At 38.9% G+C, this 9,080-nt stretch overlaps 1 pseudogene; it reads left to right on the top strand.

The window, feature by feature from the left end:
* Positions 1–701: 701 nt before the first annotated feature.
* Positions 702–2,475, top strand: LOC107691329 (arylacetamide deacetylase-like 3; annotated as a pseudogene).
* Positions 2,476–9,080: the final 6,605 nt, after the last annotated feature.

Below are 9,080 nucleotides of genomic sequence, written 5' to 3'. Positions count from 1 at the left end.
GATTTCAAAAACAGTAGCAAAGCTATTAAACTGTTTCTTGTTATGATTTTAAATCTGTATTTAACCTCAGAATGATCTCAAAGTAAAAAAGAGGTGCTAAAACTTTTAAAAATGTAAATTTTCTGGTGGCTGCGCTTTAAAATTAAATTAATATAATCTTAATTTAAGTGATGAACGATTTTGAAATTCTGATAGTAATCAGTGTTGAATACTACTGAAAGGTTAACCCTGCCTGGTTTAAACGTTTGGAAATAATAAACAGTTGAAAACATTTGTCAGAAATGTAGAAAAATAGTCAAAAATTAATCAAATGTAACCAGTTACATTACTTTAATAAGGTAACTGAAATAGTTACACTTCTTATTTAAATAGGGTAAATTGTAATCTGTAACCTATTACATTTCCAAAGTAACCTTCCCAACACTGGCTGACACTATTTTGTGAACTTTGTACTGTATTACAATTGAAACACCTCTAGTCTAAAATAAAATCTGTTTTACTTTGTAGAAGATTATCTGAAAATACATTCAAATCTAATTTAAAGCTGTCTTCTGGGAAAAATCAGCACTTGATCTAGCCTAGTTCTGTGTGAAACCAGTAGACCTGGCAGCTCTGGCACACCTTAACCTTGTACCTACACTATAAAGGGGAGGGAATATTTTGAACATCTTTTGCTGTGAATGCAATACGTTGAACCAGCCATGCACACTGAAATCACAATATTGCTCATTGTATTTGCAGCTCTTTTTGCTGCTTTTTGTTTATTGGTAGTTGTCCCAGTGTACTCAGAGCTAAGAAATATAAATATTCTTCATGGAGTTGCTAATCCTTGGAAACTACACGTGACTCATTGTGTGTATGTGGGGATAAGCATTGTGGTGAGTGTTTAATGTTGTTTGTGTTGCGTTTGCTGGCAAATCCAATCATATATTCTGATTTCTTGTTAAATTCTAATTTATACTGCAGACTAAACATGTTTTTCTGTAAGCACTATAGCTCGATATTCTCTCAAGGACATTATAAAGAAATATGAGCTGCTGTTCTTGTCTCAGAATATGAGTACAGGATTTAAATGGCTAAGCGGACTTCTTTACCCACTGAGTGGCACATTTAATGGCACAGTGAGTCTCATGAATTGGCCAATCATTGTCAACTAGTCTGTTTTGAATTCAACCAACCTTTAGGGCCAAATTCTGGGGCAATTGGGGCTGTGCAATCAGATGAATTTTATACGAAGGTTCAGATGTTGTATCATGGCCCACAAAAGGCCAGTGCCTTGCAGGCTTCGTATTAAGGTCTTGACCTTCAGTGGCGTTCCAGTGAGGGTGTATGAGCCTACTACTGCCCCAGGAGAGAAGAAAAGGGGCCTAGTGTACTTTCATGGTGGCGGATGGGTGTTTGGCTGCATTCGTAATATATACTCAAAGAAACAGTGAAATACTGTTGTGTCCATAGTTTAACCTGCTTTCATTGTTTGTTTGATCTTTCACAGATGATTACAATGAAGTGTGTCGGTATATTTCACTGGAGAGTGACACCACAGTTGTGTCTGTTGGGTTAGGTGACTTTTGACATACTCATTGATGTAAAAAATCAAGTTACATTTTGGCTGGTTTCATTTTCCGTCTTGTTTTCTTTCTCTGTTTCACATGTTTTGTTACCGTCTGGCCCCTGAGCACAGGTACCCTGCCCACCTAGATGACTGTGAGGTCGTGACTCACCACTTTCTGTCAATAGCGGCAGCCGATTTCGGGGTGGACCCACGCAGGGTGGCAGTTGGTGGGGACAGTGCAGGGGCGAACCTGGCAGCCGCTCTCTGCCAGAGGCTGTCGAAGTCACAGGATGGTCATCTGCCATCTCCCTGTGCCCAGGTTCTCATCTACCCGGCACTACAGATGGCAGATTTCCACCTGCCCTCATACCAGCTGAACCACTCTGTGCCCATATTGTTCAGAGGCCGAGTGGTGTTCTATTTCCTGCAGTACCTCAACGGGAATACGTCTGTGAAGCCAGCAGATTCTGGAAGGCAAGCATGTTCCTGTCGAGCTAAAACTTTGCTATAAGAAATGGCTGGATCCAGAAAATCTTCCACCTCAGTTTAGAAAGGGAGTAAGAAGTCCGGTGGTTATCACAAGCCATGATGCTGATGTCTATCACATCATAAAACGGGCTGGTTCCAGAGATCTCCCCTTTACTAGACGAGGATGATGTTCTTCGCCTCGCACTTCCCACCTTCATCCTGACCTGTGAGTTTGATGTACTGGGGGATTATGGCATTCTGTTCCTTAAGCGACTGAAGGATGTAGGAGTGGATGTCACATGGGAACATCTATCTGATGGCTTCCACGGAATCATCAGTTTCTTCAACCAGGGCTGGTTGACATTTCAGTCTTCTCAAAAGGGTATGGACAGCATTGTACAATATGTAAAAACTCTCTGAGAAGTCAAAAGATTTGAAAGCAGAAAGATGCAGAATGTGGCCTGTTAGTTAGTTTTTTGTTTTTTTTGTGAATAATGGGAATGAACAAAAATGCTCCGTAGAAAAATTTAAAAACTAACAAACCTTTAAAGAAGAATTATAGGGTTGTTAAACTTTCAAGCACCACTGTGTATATATGCATGTATGTATTATGTACAGTGGGGAAAATATTTATTTGATCCCCTGCTGATTTTGTAAGTTTACCCACTTACAAAAAAATGAAGGGTCTGTACTTTTTATGGTAGGTTTATTTTAACGTATAGAGACAGAATACCAATCAAAAAATCCAGAAAAAAACACATTATATAAAGGTTAGAAATTGATTTGCATTTCAGTGAGTGAAATAAGTATTTGATCCCCAACCAAAACATGACTAGTACTTGGTGCAGAAACCCTTGTTGGCAAGCGCAGAGGTAAGATGTTTTTTTGTAGTTGGTCACCAGGTTTTTACACATCTCAGGAGGGATTTTGGTCCACTTCTCTTTACAGATCCTCTCTAAGTCCTTACGGTTTCTTGGCTGTCATTTGGCAACTTAAAATTTCAGCTCCCTCCACAGATTTTCTTTAAGATTGAGGTCTGGAGACTGGCTAGGCCACTCCATGACCTTAATGTGCTCCTTTTTGTGCCACTCCTTTGTTGCCTTGGTTTCATGTTTCAGGTCATTGTCATGCTGAAAGACCCATCCATGACCCATCTTCAGTGTTCTGGCTGGAGGTTCTCATCCAAGATTTTACAGTACATGACCCCGTCCATTTGCCCCTCAATGCGGTGAAGTCGTCCTGTACCCTTAGCAGAAAAACAGCCCCAAAGCATAATGTTTCCACCTCCGTGCTTGACTGTAGGGATGGTGTTCTTGGGGTCATAGTCAGCATTTCTCTCCCTCCAAACACGAGTCGAGTTAATGCCAAAGAGCTCAATGTTTGTCTCACCTGACCACAGCACTTTCTCCCAAGCCTTCTCTGAATCATTTATACGGCCCGCAGTGTCTTTTAGTACGGCCCGCTGGATCATATTAGACTCGGATGATCCATGTTAAAACATTTGAAAAGCAAGTCACGTAAAGGTTGCTTTCAGTTTATGATGTTAATATTATCTCCAACCAGGAGAGGTCGCTATTTCCAGCCGCTCCCCGTATTAATTTCAGGGTAGCAGGACGTGCACTCTAATGTAAACATTCACTAACGTTAGCAAATAATAAATGAAAAAATGACCATGAAAACAGTATTTTCCAGTCAAGACGGTAAACAGATTCAAGGGGATACTCATATGTTTGGAAATCTGTATTTTATTTAAATCGCCATCTACTCAGGACAGCAACGAATAACGAACGAGCAGCTCTCGCTGATATACTGCGATCTTTATCAGCACAAGTTGTTTAGCAAAACGTTTGCCAAACAAGAAATGGTAGAAAAGAAGCAGCAAAAGAACAGATGTGAAAACTCGCTCGTACCGTACCGACAGAGAGAGAGCGTGTGTATTTGAGTCAATGCGTCATTTTCTTCTCGCCTCCATGCTGAGAAATGACATGTAGCTTTTCGGTTGAGAAACAATTTTATTGATTGAATAGTGAAAATAGTGTCATTTTATCCTCTTGTTTGTTATATTTATTCAATGTATTTCGAGGTTCTGGTTCTTTTGCTGGTAGCCCATAGTAAAATAATAACAATAATAAACAAACAATAAATATCTCTTCATTCCCTCCGGCGATGACTGTGACGTCACAGGTTCGAAAGTAGAATGTTTAGAATCTGCATATACTCATTCTGCTTGATCGCTTTCGAAACTCAGTCTGCTCACTTGCATTCTGCTCGACAGCAAGATTCTCTCTGTTCAATATATCAAGTCTGCAAGTCTGTCTGCAAGACTTTGCATTTATCTAGATTTTAGAAAATTCAACTGGTTCCCAAAAACAAAAGCATGCTGATCACTGCCAGTCTGTTGATGTTGTGGTGGTACTCAGGGTGAAGAATGATTAACCAAATACAGTTAAAGAGGAGGACACCAAACAACAAATCTCCAGAAAGACAACCAAGAGTCAACTGGAGTGGCATTTCACAGAAGGTAAGCACATTATTCATCCATCTGAGCATACGAGTCATTCCTGGTGTTTGGTGCATTTGGGGTATAATAAACTGTAGAAAATCAAACACTGTTTTTAAAATAATTTTTGGTGTAATCATGGGAGTTGTAACAAATTATTATAAATCAAGCTCAGGCAAATAAATTTAACCATTTATGAAAATCAATCTGAATTGGGAGACCAAAAATGTCCACCCTGTTAGAAACAAACAAACAACCGTTTAAAAGACGTATGCTTATCTGGTGATAAATTTGTAATTTTTTTGTCCTTTTCATATACAATTGTATAAAATATGTTTTTGCTTGCTTTTTATACTATTGATATTCCAAAAAAAATTGATTGACACTGAATTGTTAGTATTTTTTGCTAACAATGTGGACAAAAAAAAAATTCTACTGATTTGTTTTTTTTTTCATATATTCCATAGAGTGGACATATTGAGGTTGACTATATCATATAAAATGGAACAAAAATAGATTTCACTCATATTATCATCAAGTTGTTTTCCCTCCAATGAAGTGATTACACACAGAAGTATATAACAATGCGCAATCAACCAAATTTGAAAATCCTTAATCACAGTAACCATTATTCTGATAACAATAAAGTAGATCCGATACTATAATAGTTTGTGCTCTCTTCTTCTTTTGTCACAGGATCTGAGACTCCCACTACCTCTGCAGCTGACACAGTCTCTGAGACTGACATTGCACCTGAGACCGTCATCATCCCTAAGACTGAAATTGTGCCTGAGACTGGGACTGTCCCTGAGAATCCCATCGTCCCTGAGACTAACATTGTCCCAAGTCTGTCATGGTCCCTGAGAATGACATAGTCCCTGAGACTAACACTGTCTCTCTGACTGACATTGTCCCTGAGTCCGTCAGTGTCCCTGAGACTACCATTGTCCCTGAGTCCGTCAGTGTCCCTGAGACTGGCATTGTCCCTGAGACCGTCAGTGTCCCTGAGACTACCATTGTCCCTGAGTCCGTCAGTGTCCCTGAGACTGGCATTGTCCCTGAGACCGTCACTGTCCCTGAGACTACCATTGTCCCTGAGACTGACATTGTGCATGAGACTGACATTGTCCCTGAGACTGTCATTGTCTCTGAGACTGACATTGTGCATGAGACTGACATTGTCCCTGAGACTGACACTGCCTCAGAGATAACACTGCCCTTGACACTGACACTGCCTCTGAGACTTTCACTGCCTATTACACTCACACAGCCTCTCAGACTGAAACTCCCTCTGAGACTGGCCCTGCGTCTAAAAATGACACTTCCACTGAATGTGACACTGCCTGTCAGACTAACACTGCCTCTCAGATTGACCCTGCCTCTCAAATTGAGACTGCCTCATAGACCGGCACTGCATCTCAGACTGACAGTGCATTTCAAACTGATAGTACATCTCAGACTGACACTGCCTCGAAGACAACACTGCCTCGTAACTTCCACTGCCTCAAAGACTGACACTGCATCGGAGCCTACCACTGCCTCTGAGACTGATGCTACCTCGGAGACTGATGCTACCTCGGAGACTGACGCTACCTCGGAGACTGACGCTACCTCGGAGACTGACGCTACCTCAGAGACTGACACTACCTCTGAAGCTTCCACTGTCTCTGAGTCTGACTTTGAAAATCAGATGGCTACTGCCTCTGAACTGCCAATGGATCTGATCCAGCTACTGCTTCTCAGACATCCACTGTCTCTGAGACTGACACTCCCTGAAGACCTGAGCCCCTTTTAACGTACAGAATATATCCTATTCTTTATATGGTGCAATAAAAAAATAAATACCTTTTTACTTCTACATTTCTTTCTTATTTTCTGTACTATTCTTAAAGGAAGATAATTCATGCCACAGTGGAGTCCATGGTAGGAGCATTGCGTTTCATCTAAAATCATTCCACAGTAAAAAGCAATGCTGTTTTATTTCACTTATTTTCTTAAAAAAAAAAACTGTACGTTTACATTTGAATTCCAAATGTTTGATGCTAACACCTTGCAAGTTAAGTACATTGTTAAATAATATATTAATTATATGGTATTCAATGATAGTATCAATATTTAACTTGCCCAGTGCAGTATTGACTATTTAAGCAGATTCTATGTCAAGGTTGTCAAATTAGCTCAAAGGGCAGAATCAATATTATAATCAACTAACCTGTTTGTCCGGTGAACATTCAGTGTAATTTCATATCAACTCTTAAGAAATATTATTTTCATCACCACAGAAAATAATGCGTTAAGAGTACTAATGCATTTAGAGCAAGATCGGCTCATTAAAGGAACTTCAACTGTGAATTCGGACATTCTACTCTTCACACACTGTTTTTCACCTAATATATATATAGTAGGTAAGTATGTGATTTCAGATGCAGCCTGTATTTTGAAGGAACTGATTAACTAAATTATTCAGTTATTCACTCATAAAGATGGTTGTTTCTTTTCTGATTGAATTTATATTTTTAATAAATTGGTTGAGATTGGTATATGTTTCAATGATTCACTCATAAATACAGTGGTTGCATCCAAATATGCCCGCTTCCTTAGCTATTATATAGTGGGCAATAAATAAATAATAATAATAATAATAAAAAAAAACAACAACAGTATGTTAAAACAGTGGTATGTCTATAGAAGTACACATACATAATATGTAATTGGGCTATTCAAAAGACGTACTTATTCAGAGAGTATGCAGTTTTGGAAGCAGCCAGTCACTTGATTCGTTCCTGAATAAAGCCATGGTTTAATTAATCGGTTGACTGAAGAGTTCAACGATTCATTCATAAAGACGGCTGTTTCATTCCTGAATGAAATTCCAGTGTTTTGAATAAATCGTTTGACTGATTGATTTGATGATTCCCTCATAAAGACAGTCACTTGTTGCCATCCACTGGCATAACAACATGGTATATATACTATGCTGCATGTCCTCGGATATTAATTGTAATTACATACAAATACATTATAAAATCTAAATGTAAAAAAAAAAAAAAAAAAGAGGTTTGCCCCACTTTAAAGCACAAGAGAGAGAGAGTAGTAAATTGTAATTAGTAAACCTTACTTTAAAAAGCATGCAAACCGATTGAAAGTAAACAAAAAAACAAGTAAAGTGAAATAAAAATAGTAATTTGTATTAACCAAGGTTTATTTACAGTTGTAAACTTACACGCAAGTTCTGGTAACTCAGAATCACTATTTTCAACGCAATGATTAACTGCAATACACTATGTGCGTATTTCAAACAACTCATTTATTTAAGTTGAGCTATCTCGTAACATTTCCTGCAACTTGGAATTTCATAGTCGTATTTATTTTCCTGTAACAGCAATATAATTTACTTGCTAAAACCATGCAAACCGATTTCCTTAAAACCAGTAAGCGTTGCTCCAGTAACTTAAGTGCTTCAAACATCCATTATAAATTAATGAAAACAATGTTCCATTCATCGTGCACATACAACTACATTTAAGGTAGTGACCATTCAAAGTTTATGGAACGATATTCCGGACAATTTTCAAATAGAATAGCAACTTGTATTTTCAATTGCGTTTTCAATATGTGGACACATAAATTGTGACATAATCCAAATGCAATTGCAAATCCTGCATTACCGTTTGCATTTTCGCTTTCGCCAACGCACAGTGACTGCCACATTTCAAATGAAAACACAAAGTCCATTTGCAACTGTATTTCCCGTGTCTTAGGAGTTACGAGCCTGTCATATTTAAATAGCAATATTAATTACCACGTCTGCTTTTTCACTCTCGTTGCGTCGCGCATGTAACCTGTAAAATGGAATCACAATTCCTTTTGCATTTGAATTTCCAGCATTTTCTGTTTTGTCACATGCATCTATCGGATCGTAAACAGACTGAGAGATCTTGAGGCAGGTGCACATAGGCTATTAGATAGGAATAAGATATAGGTTGCAAATAGGTAAATATGTGTAGATTTGCTCTGTTTAAGTGCATGAAGTGGAGTGCAAACGGTAAAAGGTCTTGAGGCAGGTGTGACGCTCTCTATTATGGATTAAAAGTGTAAGTGAGTGTAAACAGTGAGAGATGCTGAGACAGGTGAAAAGCGTTTGGTTAATAGTGAATATTGACCTATTGTGCGTACCGTTGTGGCTCCTGCTGTTAGCAGGGGATAATCGCTACATTTGGGGTAAAAAAGACAGAATTATGTATTGTGCCAAGAAGGTTGCACTGTCTGTTCGTTCACACAGGTACGAAACTGATTGGTAGCTGCCTTTAGTGGAGCCTTTACCGATTACCTCCATTGATCAGAGCATTCTGATCGATTCTCAGGACCTGAAGTGGGACACTCACATAGACTCCATTGCAAAAAAGGCCCAGCAGAGGTTGTACTTCCTTTGCCAGCTGAGGAAATTCAACCTGCCACAGGAGCTGCTGAAACAGTTCTACTCTGCTATCATTGAGTCTGTCCTGTGTTCATCCATAACTGTCTGGTTTGGTTCAGCTACCAAATCAAATCTGAACAATG

The sequence above is a fragment of the Sinocyclocheilus anshuiensis genome, unplaced genomic scaffold (genome assembly GCF_001515605.1).
Source record: "Sinocyclocheilus anshuiensis isolate Anshui unplaced genomic scaffold, SAMN03320099.WGS_v1.1 scaffold1154, whole genome shotgun sequence".
In the NCBI taxonomy this organism is placed as follows: Eukaryota; Metazoa; Chordata; class Actinopteri; order Cypriniformes; family Cyprinidae; genus Sinocyclocheilus; species Sinocyclocheilus anshuiensis.
The sequence above is the reverse complement of the archived record's forward strand: the minus strand, read 5'-3'. Positions and strand labels throughout refer to the sequence as shown.